This window comes from Brachyhypopomus gauderio, chromosome 5 (assembly GCF_052324685.1).
Source record: "Brachyhypopomus gauderio isolate BG-103 chromosome 5, BGAUD_0.2, whole genome shotgun sequence".
NCBI classification, from domain to species: domain Eukaryota; kingdom Metazoa; phylum Chordata; class Actinopteri; order Gymnotiformes; family Hypopomidae; genus Brachyhypopomus; species Brachyhypopomus gauderio.
This window is the reverse complement of record NC_135215.1, coordinates 28,321,732-28,338,803: the sequence shown is the minus strand read 5'-3', so window position 1 is coordinate 28,338,803 and position 17,072 is coordinate 28,321,732. Positions and strand designations below refer to the sequence as shown.

Genomic DNA, 17,072 nt, shown 5'->3' with positions numbered 1-17,072 from the left:
AAAATGTTTCATTTTGTTCCAGTATTTGAGGGCATAAAAAATGGAGCCCCTGCAAGATCCTGGCCAAGATTCCCCCTTACAGTCTGAAATAAAGCAAGCATTATCAGGAGGCCAGCTCCTGGCACACTGGGTGGTGAGGGAGTCGAATACAGTAGTTTCTGTATGTTCATTGAGTTTAAATTGACCTTTTTTCCTGCAAAGATCCAGCAGTCTTTCCACAAATGGATTTTTGATCCATTAAGAAAAAAAAGAGGAGAGAAAGGAGGCCCTGCTTCTCAGGTCGACAGCAGGGGAATTCTGGGATGTGTTGCCAAGGGCGACCGCAGGATGAACAGAGGTAAAGGCAGCCTCTCTGGGTCCTCACGCCAAAGTAGAGCTAAAATATATTTGCCTTCTGATTTCCACGGACACACAGGAGGGAAAGAAAGAGCAGGCGGGCACACTAGAGCTTATTTTAATGTTCTAGATGTTGAATGTGCACCGCACGCTTTCAGAGCGTGTTTCTGGTACCGCATGTCTCCACTCCATCCATAAATGCAGTGAAACCAAAGCTGTCACCTTTCAGATGTGCATCCATGTTTTATGTCTAGTGAGGTTTAACAAATTGCTTTAATTTTTTCAGACATTTGTTGCTTCGTACATCCAAATGCAGCGAAATGATTTATTTCTTACATTTTTCTACGTTTTTGTGAAACAGATTGATTACATTAGGTTTTCACCACCCCTGAGACGAGCAGAAAGGAAAAAGACCTGTGTAGTAGAGATGTGTGTTTCAAGGGAAAAAACACCCTCATTACTAAAACTGGGAGGTTGACTCACCTTTTCAGAATGAATGCGGCTCCAGACCTGATTTTAAAACAGCACAATATCTTGGGGGGGTCTGAAAGCTTATCACGCCTTTGGCCTGGATGTGTCTTTACTCTAAAAGCAGAAGAGGAATTCTGGTGACCATGTGCATAGAGATGACACCATACACAGAGATGACACCATATATAAAGATGACACCATACACAGAGATGACACCATATATAAAGATGACACCATACACAGAGACGACACCATATATAAAGATGACACCATACACAGAGATGACACCATACACAGAGACGACACCATATATAAAGATGACACCATACACAGAGATGACACCATATATAAAGATGACACCATACACAGAGATGACACCATACACAGAGACGACACCATATATAAAGATGACACCATACACAGAGATGACACCATATATAAAGATGACACCATACACAGAGATGACACCATATATACCAAGTTCAAATCCAAGATGGCGCCAGTATGTCTGTCGGCGTGCCGTCGGTTTCTACCAACTCTGTCGCTACCTGTCTTATGTGTGTTCATGCTAGTGTCTGTCCTCCTCCATCAACTCTCTACAGTATCCGCGATCCAGTTTCAATACGATCGTGAAACTCTACTCAGCATACGATCTAACATGGATATATATGCTAAAAGGACCGGCGGAAATCGTTTCTTTCATCCGCGGTTACCCGTGGGGGCTTTAAATTATATCCGTTGCTTGTCCTGCACTACGCAAAAGAGGAAGCGCCAGAGAAAGCGGGGTAAGCGAGCTGGTGTGAGAGCAAGAATGAGAAGTTTTCCTCGCGCTCAAATCAACACTCATCTGGTGCCCGTTTACCCTAATCTACCATCGATGCTGTGCAATGGGAATCGCCGATGTTTCATGATCGACCCTCTGAATCAGAGAGTCCCTGCTCGCAGGAAAGGAGGCGTTGTTTTCCAAAACCTGCGGCGTCTCGAGTTTACACCACAGCCTGCATGCGATCGTGTCTCTATAGTGAAAATGGCACTGGCCAATGTAAGGTCAGTTTCGAACAAAGCTTTTATTTTAAATGACTTTTTTATATCTCAAGAATTGGACTTCCTATACTTGGTTGAAACGTGGCTGCGGGTGGATAACCTAAGTCAATTTTCAGATCTCTGTCCCACAGACTGCAGCTTTCTAAACTCTCCGCGGATCACCGGGCGAGGTGGAGGACTTGCAGTCATATTTAGAAATGGATTTAAATGCACTGCCCTTACTAGTGAGGCTTATACCAGTGTCGAATCACTTATGTTTAAAATTGATTCTGAGATCTCAGTGCTCTGCATCCTCATCTACAGGCCACCTAAAGCAAATAAAGACTTTATAAAAGAGTTCTCTGACTTGTTATCCTTAGTAGTCATGATATCCGACAATATCTTGATTATGGGGGATTTTAATATCCACATCTGCTGCCCTAATAAGCCTATGGTTAGTGAATTTATCCACTTATTGGATTCTTTTGATTTTATGCAATGTGTAAATGGCCCTACTCATGAGCACGGTCATACTCTTGATCTTGTTTTATCTCATGGTTTTAATGTCAGTGATATGAAAATAGCAGAATCAGCATTTTCTGATCATATGCCTGTTATGTTCAACTCACTGCTAGCTGCGCAAGCTAAGCCAGTCAGAGCCTCAGAGCTGCGTTCTAGGAAGTTTAGCCCCACTGCAGCGGTTCAGTTCTCAGCTGTATACAGAAACTGTTTGTCTTCCACTGTTCCTCACCTGAACATTGAAGACCTAACTGCTTCTTTTAAATCTTCTTGTACAAATGCACTCGATGTGGTTGCCCCTCTCAGAGTGAGAAAGACTAAATTTAAATCTCAACCATGGCTGAATGAGTCCATTAGAGCTGTTAGAAGGGAATGCAGGAAAGCTGAGCGCAAGTGGAAAAAGGACAGGCTTGTAGTGTCTTTTGAGATTCTTAAATCATGCTTGCTTAGATTCCAGGAAACTGTTAGATCTGTAAAAGCAAATTATTTTTCAGAAATCATCTCAAAAAATCAACATAAGCCAAAATTTCTGTTTAGCACGATCAATTCTTTATTAAGTCCAGTTTCATATCATGGTCCTGAGCCATCCCAGGAAAACTGTGAAGTTTTTCAGGATTTCTTTCTGACGAAGATTGAAAATATTAGAGCTAATATATCGATTTCCACAACTAGTCCTGTCTATGAGCTGGATATCCCAATATTTGAGAAATTTGAATTAGTTTCTCTATCCCAGCTATCTGGCATTGTTTCCCACATGAAGTGCTCTACCTCTTCGGCTGATATTCTTCCATCTTGGTTATTTAAGGAATCATTTGATACCATTGGCCCTGATGTTTTATCAATCATAAATACAAGCTTGGCCTCTGGCATAGTTCCTGCATATTTTAAGCATGCAGTAGTTCAGCCACTTTTAAAAAAGCATAATCTAGATACTGGAATTCTGAATAATTATCGGCCCATATCAAAACTGCCCTTCATAGCAAAAGTTCTGGAAAAAGTTGTTTTTGGTCAGTTAGCGTCTTTTCTAGACAGCAACAACATTTATGAGATCTTTCAATCTGGTTTTAGGGCACTACATAGTACTGAGTCTACTCTTTTAAAAGTCACTAATGATCTTTTTATTAATGCCGATTCTGGTGATTGTTCAATCCTGGTCTTACTGGACCTGAGTGCAGCATTCGATACTGTGGATCATGATTTACTCATCGAACGTCTGGAACATTGTGTTGGACTTAAAGGTTTAGTTCTTAATTGGTTCACTTCTTATATTAAACAAAGAACTTTTTCTGTTAATATTGGTAATTTCTCCTCTGCCGCCACTACTCTGGCTTCCGGGGTTCCGCAAGGGTCTGTTTTAGGCCCAGTCCTCTTTTCATTATATATGCTCCCCCTTGGTCAAATAATTCGGGAACATAACATCTCATTTCACTGTTATGCAGATGATCTACAACTATACCTACCTTTAAGTTTAGGAAATTGTTCCTCCCTGGATAGACTTCACGAGTGTATCACTGACATTACAAATTGGATGACAAATAGCTTTCTCCAACTGAATGTCGCTAAAACAGAGGTCATATTAATTGGTTCCTCTATGGTAACCAAAAATTTAAAAACAAATTTGGGTTCTTTAGTCCCATTTTTAAGAACAAACGTTAAAAACCTTGGAGTAATTTTCGACTCAGAATTAAAATTTGACAAACAAATAAATGCAACGGTCAAGGCTAGTTTCTTCCAGCTTAGAACAATTGCCAAATTGAAATCATTTCTTAATGTTTTAGATATGGAAAAAGTCATCCATGCTTTTATTACTTCTAGACTGGACTATTGTAATGCACTGTATATTGGAATGCATGAAGCGTCCCTTAAACGCTTACAGTTGGTTCAAAATGCCGCAGCCAGATTATTAACTGGAGCCAAGAAAAGGGATCACATTACTCCTATCTTGGCATCCTTGCACTGGCTCCCAGTGCATTACAGAGTCCAGTATAAAGTAGCGCTGATGGTTTTTAAAGCTTTGAATGGATATGCCCCTGTTTATATAGAGAACATGCTTTGTATGTATACACCCTCGAGATCATTAAGGTCTGTATCAAAGTCACTTTTGGTGGTTCCACGAGCTCGCCTCAAGCAGAGTGGGGATCGTGCTTTTTCTGTTGCTGCACCTAAACTCTGGAATAGTCTTCCACATGACATTAGACTCACCAAATCTGTGACTGTTTTTAAATCAAAACTAAAAACATATTTTTACAAGCTAGCTTTCTGCAATTGTTAAACTGTTTTAACTGCATTTGGAGGGATGTCTTATTCTGTTTTATGTAAGTTATATGTTTTATGTTATTCTATTTTATGTAAGTTATATGTTTTGAGAGCAGAGGGTATGGTGTTTCTTTGACATTGTAAAGCACTTTGGTTTTAAATTGTGCTCTATAAATAAAATTTACTTACTTACTTACTATATAAAGATGACACCATACACAGAGACGACACCATATATAAAGATGACACCATACACAGAGATGACATCATATATAAAGATGACACCATACACAGAGACGACACCATATATAAAGATGACACCATACACAGAGATGACACCATATATAAAGATGACACCATACACAGAGATGACACCAAATATAAAGATGACACCATACACAGAGATGACACCATATATAAAGATGACACCATACACAGAGACGACACCATATATAAAGATGACACCATACACAGAGATGACACCATACACAGAGATGACACCATATATAAAGATGACACCATACACAGAGACGACACCATATATAAAGATGACACCATACACAGAGATGACACCATATATAAAGATGACACCATACACAGAGATGACACCAAATATAAAGATGACACCATACACAGAGATGACACCATATATAAAGATGACACCATACACAGAGACGACACCATATATAAAGATGACACCATACACAGAGATGACACCATATATAAAGATGACACCATACACAGAGATGACACCATATATAAAGATGACACCACTTATGTTGTACCCTGCACTATATAATGCAAACAAATAACCACATCTGGACACATATTACTATGTAAGAATTTGAATCTGTGCTGCATATTAAAACTTTATTAAAAATAAATCAAACTGTGCACATGCCATCTTTACAAAACATATAGAAGATTACAACCTCCAAAAAGGTCACTTTCCTCAACAACAACAATAACAATAATTAATATTACCGTTTTATTTATAAGTGCCTTTCAGGATACCCAAAGTTGCTATACAAAGGCAGTAAATATAAATTTATATATATATAGAACAACTGAGACAATATAGGGAAATAACAATAACATACAGGACAATAGAGAACAATACCAAGACCTAGTAGCACAATAACAACACACAGGCAAAGATTAAAAAAGCACAAGCACAGAAAGAAGATAAAAACACAACATAAGACATAACATGAGAGAAGAAAATTCCAGGAGGACTACTACTAAAATAAGAACAAAAGATAATACAACAGAGTGAATAAGAACAGAGCAGCACAAAAAAGCAAACTCGAAAAGCTTTTGTTTTTAGGCTTTTTTTTTTGGAAAAGCCTAGAAGGACAAACATCCAGCAGGTTAGTGTCAGCAGACAGGAGTGGCTGTGATGGAGAGTCAAGTGAGTGAAGTAAATCAGTAAGATACGAAACCATGCAGAGACCAAGAATATTGACTTATAATCAATTATGAGACTTGATCATCATTAGGAAATGGCTACAAGGAATACTGTTACACAGAAAGGATATAGAAAGTCTTGGCACAGTGCAACTCTGTAGAGATAAACCACAGTGCCTGAAGAAGATGGGTTTAGTGAATTCCCTTTTATGTCCTGGATGTCCCGTGGCCATGACTCTGTCCAGCAGGACATGTCCAGATGCTTTGGAATCACTAAGAGCAGAGAGGGCAGGCAGAGGACCTGCAGGTCAGCAGCACTGTAAGGGCCTTCTGATCAGCATCAGGAACACCCAGGCCTCCGCTAATGGAAGCAGCCTGTTCATTTCATTTCATCTTCTGATCATTTTACATATTCAGATGTTCAGGGAGGTTTGGAAGAATCATCACATCTGAGGGAGCTAAAGGTTAAAGAACACAGGGAAGCCCTCTCATAATTTAAAAACAGAGGGAAGCCCTCTCATAATCTCATAATCTAAAGAACAGAGGGAAGCCCTCTCATAATCTCATAATCTAAAGAACAGAGGGAAGCCCTCTCATAATCTCAAGAACAGAGGGAAGCCCTCTCATAATCTCATAATTTAAAGAACAGAGGGAAGCCCTCTCATAATCTCATAATCTAAAGAACAGAGGGAAGCCCTCTCATAATCTCATAATTTATTTTCCAGACCTGTAGATTTCATCTGGGCTCAACCTTTGCATAAGGGTCATGTGACAATTGAGAGAAGAGCCCTTGGCTCAGCTTCTTCTCAGTTTTTCTGAATCTCTCTCTTTCTCTCTCTCTCTCTCTCTCACACACACACACACACACACACACACACACACACACACACACACACACACACACAGTGGAGGTACCTGGACTCAAACCAGTCAGTGACCATAAGTGGTTCTGAGTTAACCAGAGGGGCATCGGTGGCTAACTGGAAAGCCTCAATATTGGCTTACAGATCTTACAATTTGGGCTTGAAAAATTTCCCCACCCCTCACTGCAGGCCGTTAATCCTATCAGCATGCGTGAAAGTGTGTGTTTGCCTAGGGAACTGGGGCGAATTATTCAATTAGTCCGTTTTGAGAATGATGTTTGGATAGCTAATTTGTGGAGGACATTTCCTGTGGAGAAGAGAGGGAGACATTACCTCGTTTTGAATTCTAATTTGAGGAGCAGAAACAGGCACGCAAAAATAAACTGGACAATCAGGGGAAAAGTTCTACCAAATGGAATCCTCAGTTCCTGCGAAGTTGTACAAATAAAGCCTGGTTAAATCATACCAAAAACATTGTGTAAAATGGTGTGTGTTTAAAGCTTTGCACCCTGTTAAACTCACATCTCCCGGAACAGCAGTTTATACATTACCCAGGGTGATATTAATGAGGAATAGGAGGGAGGGCAGAAACCATTTACACTTACAGTCATAATATTGCACCTATATTGGAAATGAACTAATCTCTTTCTAGGTTGGAACCTAGTAAACTCAGGATTCATCTAGTTATGTTTTGATGTACGCATTTGGGCGTCTGCTACCTGTTTGTTGTTGCCATAAAGGCAATACCCGGCATCGTCTTGAGATCGCGGTTCACGATTTCAAAATAAGAGCGGATAGCTAAATCAATAAATCAATAGGAATAAATAGCGGATTCCTAAAAAAAAAAAAAAACACTTTTCAAAACATATTTCTGATGACAAAAACAGTTCTACACATTTGGGTTTGTAATGTTTAATATGTAACAACCTGACCATTTTAGCATATTTACAATAAACTGACAAAACAATATTAAAATTACACAATCTTTAAAATATATAATCATACATTCATTGAATAAACTCATATTCTTTCCTTCCTTTCATGTCAAAAATAGTAATAAAATCATTAATTATTTGATTCCTCCATTCATTCATGCATTCATTAATTGGTTAATTGTTACAGCTTCCAACCAAAAATATTTACACTGTATGAGGGAAGAATGCAGTATGAAACAATGAGCTCACTGGCCTCAGATCAGTTAAAGGTTATTGCATAACAAAGGAAGGGTTACACTATGTGCCCGTTGCATGCTCTGGGCCACTCTGTTGCAGTCTGTCACTTTACTCAGTGTGCTGTGCATTGTATAGACATCTTCGGTGAAGGTCTTCCTTAGAATCCTCTGACTAGTCTGTCCAGCCGTCAGTTCCAGTGCGACTTCTCTGTCTGCAGAGACCACACTGCACACAGCAGTAAACCAAGCAGGTGGTGTGGCTGTGTAATTAAGAGGTTGCTCTTCAGTGAATGGTCACTGCTGTGCTGTGTGTAACTCGTTCTCTCACAGTGACAGCTCTAGGCTGCTGTGGTCTGGCCTCGACCAGAATGACAGCAGTGCCCCTGCTGACTGGGTGAGGTAACGTTGGGGTCAGACTCTCTGTGATGGGACACAGACCCAGAACCACAGTGAAACGACCTGGAAGTCAGTTTTATGCAGGTGTCATGGAATTATGTACTTCATAAAATGTATAAACTCATTGTCTAATAAAAGTTTTGTCTTTGTTATATATGCTTGTGTAGACTTTCACTATGCCTACTCGTTCACTATGTCTATTTACACATGTATTTTATATTAGATTGTGGCTCTTGACCAGCTTTACGCTACTGTGGCCGCAACCAGTGTCCAGTGTCTACTGTCACAGTTCGGACTACAACTTGATGTGCTTGGATTATGTCAGAACATTTTGAGACTGTGATCAGTACACCTCTGAAGCTTGGCTTGTCCTGATCACTTTAGTAGTGTCCATTCTGGTGGGGATTATACTGAACCCTTTTTTCTGCATTTTTCTGTTCCAACAAAGTGTCACCAACCAAACACTGGATCCAGATGGAAATTCAGATCCAGACAAAACCCAGAAGAGCACTAACTTGGCTGGGAAATGAAGATTTGTGGCACTCGTCAATGTTTTTTTTTTATATATATATTTTATTTACATTTGTATCATTATATGTTTGCATTTATATAGTTACTGTGATTTATTTTCTTTGTACAAATTGTTTTGCTTTGAGTTTAGGGTTTATTATTCTGGGGAAACCTGCCCTGACTAGTAAATGAAGAAGACATTAGTCACAAAATGGCACCCCCTCCCCCCATTCACCTGTCTGTAGTGGTTTGGTCCACATTGTTGTTGTTATGCCACATACCCTTGTTAGCCTACCCTATGTTAGCCTGTTTCACTTGTCTCTTGTTCTGCCCTCTTTAACATAAGCGTATTTAAACATTCATGTTATGCCCTCCATTGTCTGACTTTGTATCACACTCTCTGTCTGTTCGTCCATGTTAAATAAATGTTATTCATGTGCATCGCTCTCTTTCAGCTTCCCCTCCCTCGCTCACGACATGCATGTCATGTTACATGTGACATCGGAAATGCTGAAATACCTCTTTTCTTTTAAAATGAAATGCATTTGTTAAGGAATAATAACAATTAAGTCAGGTTTAGAGCATGAGTAGGAAAAGTAGTAACAGAATGTAACTGAATCTTCACACACACACACACACACACACACACACACACACACACACACACACAATCAAGAACTTACGAGTCAAACAAATGTGAGAAGAAACAGGTTTTTTTTATATACTTCCATTTCTTTTAGTCAGGAACCTGCTGAGCCAAAGCCTGATGGAGATCACGGGCCAACAGCATGCTGGGACTTTTCAGCGCAACCTGAGAGGGTGACAAGGTAACCGCATGCAGGAGAACCACCGGGACTGTCATCGAAGGGAACCCGGAGTTTGACTAACTGCTTCCCCCCTGTCCAGGGCTAAGCCCGTCCCGGGCCAGCAGGCAGTGGTGGAAGTGCACGTTGCCTGAATGGAGGCTTCTGTTCCCTCTCTGGCCCGCCCACCTCCATCTCCAGCATCCACCACCCACGAAGAGCTCGGCGTCACCTGGACCCTCGGCGCATTCCTAGTCCCGGGCTCACGCCCTCCCCCCCCTCATTCTGTTTCTCTGGTCCATGGCTTCTACGCTGGGAATTTTAACGCCCAGGTTCTAAATCACTGCATGAGAAGTCCTGCTAGACTTGGGGATTAGATTGATAGAAGCAGAGGGCAGCACACAGGAGAGATTGCAGAGGAACTCGCATCAAGGTCTGGTTAAAAAACTGCTCTCAGCCAGATGGCTAAATGATGGCCATGTTCTACATCTTCGATGTCAGCTCGGATGAAATTCTTAGACTCTCTGAGTCTTAGATAATGTTGTGAGGCTAAATAACAGCACCTGCAGTTCTAAAGTGCATTTGTAATGGCTCAAAGACATATAAGAACATCGTCGCGTAAGCTGTGAGGTGCATTGAGGTCTTGGAAGTGTGTGCGTGTGAGTGAACGTAAGTGTGTGTGCATGTGTGTGTGTGTGCACGCATGTGCGTGCGCTCGCCTGTGAGCGTGTGCAAGCAGGTGGGCTACTTCAAACTGTGGAGCCTTTGTGTTTCCATTTAATTAATCTTTTTCTCCTCAGAAAGCTAATCCAAGATCCTGCCTCACTGAGCATGATCCTTTACAAGGGAGGCATTAAACATGTCTAAGTGGACATTGGAGTGCGCAGTGTGGAGCCCTCCCAGCATGAGATATGGGACACGACATACAGCATAATATGATCAAAGGTAATCAGAATGTAATGTGCTATTTGTTCTACTCCTATGACATGCTTCTCAGATCCTGGCCAAGAGCAGTGGGTTTAACCCCAAGGCTTGATTGGCTTAACTGTGTTTAATAAGGGTATTATTTGTGTTTTCTATTTCTGTACCATTCTGTATGTACTACACGTCTGTCATAAGCAGTCAGAGCTTTGGGAAGCTCTGTGGATCTCTGTGTCTGTATCTGCACATAGATAGATTGTCCTCCAGGGACCACGCATCAGAGCAACACCTTCTGTGAAGTTCGTGTTCATAATCATATAATTGCAATGCTATGTACACTTGTACATACACACTGCGAATCAATCAGAATGATTTACACTGTAGATGTAATGCAGCATATGCACAGGTACTTTGGCACAGACAGAGTGCAGTGAGATAAAAGGCGTAAATAAGCAAATACAGTGTGTCTGATACAGTGATGAGCTGCTGATGTGATTGACAAAATGAAAGGCTAAATCCCCATGTCATAGCAGGCTAAAGGCCTGTTTTCTTTGCCATCATTGAACTATTCATTTTTCAGAGGTTCATTTTGACTTCATCTGCTCTAATGTCTCATTTTAAATCCCACTAGCACTGCTTATTTACAACTTCTACAATGATCCAGGCTCATTTGTCACTTCCCCTAACTGGTAACTAGATGAATGCTCATTTTTTTTCTTTTACAAGAAGCAAGCATGGTTTTGCTGTATGAGTATTTAGTTCTGTCTTTTGTGGTAGTGACTTTTAATATTTCATTCATATATTATTTTACTCATGATTTACACTTTATTTGCATTCATAGTTATTCAGTGTTTTATGTATTATGAAAAGTTTGCGCTCTAGCTGTGGTTGGGTAATAAAGTGTTTGTGGCTAATTGGTTAAGACTTCTTTGTCACTGATAACCAATGAAGTTTGAAAACAACCATGTCAGGACTTCATAGCTGAAGTGTCTTCTTCTAACATGGTTTCTGCTGAATAAACATGAGTGTGTTTGTGTCATGAGTGTTAAAACCTCACTACAGCTGTGCATTTCTTTATCAAAGCTAAAGAACATTAAACCTAAATCTAAAGAAAGTGTCTACCCAATTCCTCTGACATAGCCGGCAAGATTCCAACATCCCACGAAACAGTGAGGACCTCCAGGTCCCAGGGCAAATTCCACATAGCAAGCCACTCTTGGGTGGGATGTCTGGCCTGGGTGGCAGAATCACTGTATTAAAGAAGAACGGGAGAGGGTGGGGTTGGGGGGGGTTGGTTTTTCCATGTTCAATTAGCCAGGGTGGATTAAAGCTGCACATAGAAGATGTGGGTAGGAATCTCAGCATAAATAAGTGAAATAACCAAGGTGGGTTAGAGTTCCACATAGAAAACACGGGCAAGAGTCCTGGCGTTTATATGGGAGAAGGTATGGACAATAAGAAGAAAAAATAGATTTTGTATAAATGTCATAAATCATAGCCACAGATCAAATTAGCTGTATTCAATTCCACAGTAAAATTGTTTACTAGATCCAGACATCCAAGCAGAACTCAAGATGTCTGCTATAAAGACTAATAAGATGCTAAACTATTTTTGCCTGTCCACTCTTAGGACATAAATCTCAAACATCTCAAAACAACTTATGGCAGTAATAGCCATGTTTTCCTGCTATCTATCTATCTATCTATCTATCTATCTATCTATCTATCTATCTATCTATCTATCTATCTATCTATCTATCTATCTATCTATCTAGAAACTCAGTAGACCTGCAAAAAAACACTAAATGTGAGAATTACAGTAGACCTGAGAAACACAGTAGACCTAAGAAAACACACTATCTATCTGTCTGTCTGTCTGTCTGTCTGTCTGTCTGTCTGTCTGTCTGTCTGTCTGTCTGTCTGTCTGTGAAGGTGGGCCAGTCTCTTTCTTCTTTCTGTGATAGGACGCAGAGACAGAAACACCTCACTAACTAGCTCTTTTGTTCATTCACACAAGTGACTCTTTTTTTCTGTCCCACACACCAGACAAATCAGATTTGTACTGAATGCCCTTTTATCAACTGAAGTCAAACCCTAAATGTGATTTTAAAATCTTAAAAAACCCACAAAATGGCTGTAAAGTTGAATCGGAGTGTCAGGGTCAGTGTCACTGCGTGTGTGTCAGGGATACATGCTCCCTCACTGTGGCCACGTTTGTGTAAAGCAAAACACACTAATTTCTGACAACATGTAGTCAGACAAACACACATAACTTCACAACATGTAGTGTATGGAGATCAACCAAAATAGTGGTAGACAAATCATGGATTTATGGTCAATAACTTAAAAGTGTTGTAAAAGTGTTTGCTAGTGTGTATGTTATGTCTGTGTGTAAGCTCCACAGATAAAGACATATATTTGTCCAAAATTAATGTGGAAGATTCCACGTACATTTACACTGCTCAGTCCAAACCATGTCCATCTCAGTCCATTCACTATGATTTAAAAAAACATGAGTGCCTGTGTCTCTTCTAAGACAATTCATAAATATTTTTCCACAGTTACTTACAATTTCCATGCAATATATCATCATAGTCTATTTTAGTCTATTTTATTTTAGTCATAGTCTGTTTATTTGAAGGAAAGTGTTTTAGAATGAAAATAAAATACCACTGAAAAAAATGTTTTTGAGTACTAAGAATTTGAGTTTAAGCTAAAAGAAAAAATGGTGGATTACTGTAACGTGGGGACTGAGGCGGCCGGAGGCAGAGGTTGTACAGGCAAAAGAAACGGGCCGAGCAGGTCCTCAGAACACGAACTAACAAGGAGCAGGTCCAGTGATGAGCAGCTCTCTCGGATGAATGTGCAGCACTGGACAGCGCGACCTGTGAGCTTAAGAAGGTAAAACATAACAAGACACAGGTGTTAGTACAGAGGTGATTGGGACCGAGGTAGTGGTTTGGAGTTAGAGGGAGTGTGCTGTGTGGGGGTGTGTGTGTGTGTGTGTGTGTGTGTGTGTGTGTGTGTGTGTGTGTGTGTGTGTGTGTGTGTGTGTGGGTGTGGGTGCACGCGCCCTCTGGTGGCGGCCCGGCCTCCTCACCATGACAACTATTTTACTTAGGCAATTCTTACTGTAGAATGCTGCTACAAACTTTAAGCCCTAATTCCTCTGATGCTACAAACACCAAGACCTAATTCCTGTGATTATGCAAACACTAAGCCATAATTTCTTTGCTGCTACAAACACTAAGCCATAATTCCTCTGATTATGCAAACACTAAACCCTAATACCTCTGATTATACAAACACTAAGCCCTAATTTCTCTGCTGCTACAAACACTAAGCCATAATTCCTCTGATTATACAAACACTAAGCCCTATTCCTCAGATGCTACAAACACTAAGCCCTAAGCAATAAGCCCAGCTGCTACAGGGATGCACCATCCACATTTTTTCTGACAGTGGACAGTTTTCCACAGCTTACAGACCTTCTCAGTGTACACATGACCAGTCACCAAACCTGACACTTTCCAGTCGGTCCAGTGTGCTGCCTGTTGTCTGCCTGTTGTGTGGTGCAACATGGATTAGAAGAAGAAACATCTCTATGGAGGAATGGCTTTAAAACCTGAACTTTAATTTGGAAATGTGAGACTCTGCCTGGCATCAGCTCATAAACAGGAGGCTGTGTGTGTGCAATCTGATGCCATTTACTTTTATGACTTTAACGTCCTCACAAATAAGAATCACAGTAAAAAAATACTTTGTGGGCACTTTGAAAATAATATCACCATCAATATTTTACTTGTATGTCAAGTAATAAATGCAAGGACTTGTAATGTGTACCAGGAAAGCATTTACAGAAGTAAATCATTTCTAGCAACTGCTCAAAGGAACTGATTGTATCTACTTACAAAACCCCCCCAAAAACAAAGTGTTTATGTAGAGTCCACGTAGACCACAACATCCTCCAGAATTATGTTGACTTAAAAAATCTAATTTTTGACACACTAAAGAAAACTGTCTGTTTGTGTTAGTTATGTTAGTCTCTTGTAGAAAGAAAATCTTTTGTATAGTATGTTAAACAAATGAAAAATGATTTGTCAAAATGTCAAAACCGTGGTTTTATAATGAAATGACATTAAACATGAAGTTCTGTTTTGATAATGTTTTTAAATGAAAACCTGCTAAAACATGTCCAGTGCACAACCAGACTCAGAGCTCCCAGAGCAAACATGCATGCGTTATATATGGAAACTCTTATTCCTTTTGCATGCATAAGTACTGAAGTGGTGTTATGGAAAAGTAACTAACAAAATTACTGCAGGACTGAAACATGTCTGTCGATCAGAGGTTTTCCTTCCCAAACCCCAGTGGAAACACCTCTCAGCATCACTCGTCTACTTAATTATCATGTAAATAATTAGTGTCCTAAAAAATAAAGTGTTGCAAAGAAAGAACAATGACATCTAGTCAGTATTAAGGCTAAATGTGATCCCGCACATGACTTCTAACCGTGCCCAGAGGGCCATGACATGTAAACCCACATTGGATAACAGCAATAGGTCTACACTGCAAGCTGTGAATAGATTTTTAAAAAGAATGATAAAATTTAATGCAAGTCAGTCAAAACACTCTGCATCCTTCTATGGTGAAGAATGGAGCATATTTAGTTGAGTCATTCATCTTCTCCCAGAGCTCAGCCAGCAGTCACACTGCAGGAGATGTCTTTGGGGTTACACAAGCACTGGTGTCATTGTTGGCTGTTGGATGGCAAAGTCCCTTCAAACACATACAGTGTGCAGAGCTTTGCTTTGGCTGAGACATGGCCGCCTCCATTTCTCATTCAGACAGCTACCGCTCAAATGCTCAGCTTCCCCTCTGCAGGGGCAGGTTTCTCCAGACCTCCTCCCTCTCTTTTTATGTGCCAGTCTGGCTCATCATACACCATCAGTCACTGTTGCTCGTGGAAACTGATAAGTAGGTTGAGAGGGGAACGTGGGCGTCATGCGTTTCTCATTGGTGCAGTACAGTGCAGACCCTAAACGTATCTGTTTTCAGTGCTGCGGCTTCAACACAAGATCCCACACAGGATCTCTGTCTGACTCCTCTGTCTGACTCCTGTCTTGATTCCTTAATAACAGCAATATTTAGATGTTAGGAACATTTCCTACATCATGTTTATAATGAAAAGTATATTTAAGAGTATATTTCTAGAACATAAAAAAACTATAAAGAGTTTAAAATTCTTGAAGCTCTTAAAGCTCCTTCATTTCTTACAGAGTTCACATCTCTGTAAACTGTAGACATAGAATAGAATAGAATAGAATAGAATAGAATAGAATATCTGTATTGATCCCACGAGTGATCCCACAAAATTTTGACCACTCCAGGCTGTGCTGGAGGTCTTAAAGCCCAGTTCCCATGCAGTGGTCTGCAAAGCCCATCTACACCAGGTGCTCCTGGAGGTCTGGACTAGGAACCACCTTTGCCTGATGGACTGCAATGTACAACCCCTTGTCCAGATGTGATAGATGACATCCCAATGTCTGGAGAGGAAGTCACTTAAGTGGGAGCACAGTCACAGGGCACGGGGGCATGGGGGCACGCATCACGGGGGCACGAGGCACACGGCACAGGGCACGGGGCATGGGGGCACGGGGGCAAGGGCTGCACCTCTCCAGAAGCAGGATCGCCTTCCATGCTGCAGGAAGTAAGCGCACAGAGGAATGGCGCACAGCTCCGGGGAGAACAGGAAACTCAGCCAATTGCAGCCTCCAAAGAAAACACTTTGCCTCATGGCAAAATCAGAACCACATGCGACTGAAAAACAGGGAAACTGTAATAATGGAGAGGCTCTGTTTCCTCTCTCATGATTGGCTGTGGCCTCTGGGAAACAGGCGCTGCGTGGCTTTTGCGACAGTCAAGGATTAGGTGGAGAGGTGTGGAGTGAATGAGTCAGTTCGAGTGTGTGTGGAGTTCAGGTTCACATGCTATGACATGGGGATTTTGTGAAACGCTGCTGGTAGTCAAAGAATCATTCAAACATCAACTGAATAATCACAAGCCAAGTAACTAGAAGCTGATGACATGAGACAATGTGCAATATGGCGTGTCACCAGCAGGACTTTCACCATCAAAAACATTTATATGAACAGATAAGTGAGAGCTACAAATTACGTCAAAAGTACATACATGGGTTGCGTGCAGTTCGGATAGCCAGCAGCTCAGCCATAGGGGTACCTGTTGGTTCCACCACCACGGTGCGTATGTCTTCTACAGCGCAGCTACAGCAGTGTCCTGGTGCAAGGCCTGAATGGTTGTAGTCAGCCTCGGGCCTGCCTGTGAGCTCATAGCTGCCTAAATATAGCCTGGCCTTGATTAATGAGGCCTAAATGG

General features: G+C 40.9%; 1 long non-coding RNA gene across 1 annotated transcript; it reads right to left on the bottom strand.

Moving 5' to 3' along the window:
• Positions 1-6,127: 6,127 nt before the first annotated feature.
• LOC143513901 (uncharacterized) lies at positions 6,128-7,586 on the bottom strand. Its single transcript, XR_013130719.1, has 3 exons — positions 7,481-7,586; positions 7,209-7,303; positions 6,128-6,285 (listed from the first exon to the last, which is right to left on the bottom strand). It is a non-coding gene; the product is annotated as an uncharacterized LOC143513901 (long non-coding RNA).
• Positions 7,587-17,072: the final 9,486 nt, after the last annotated feature.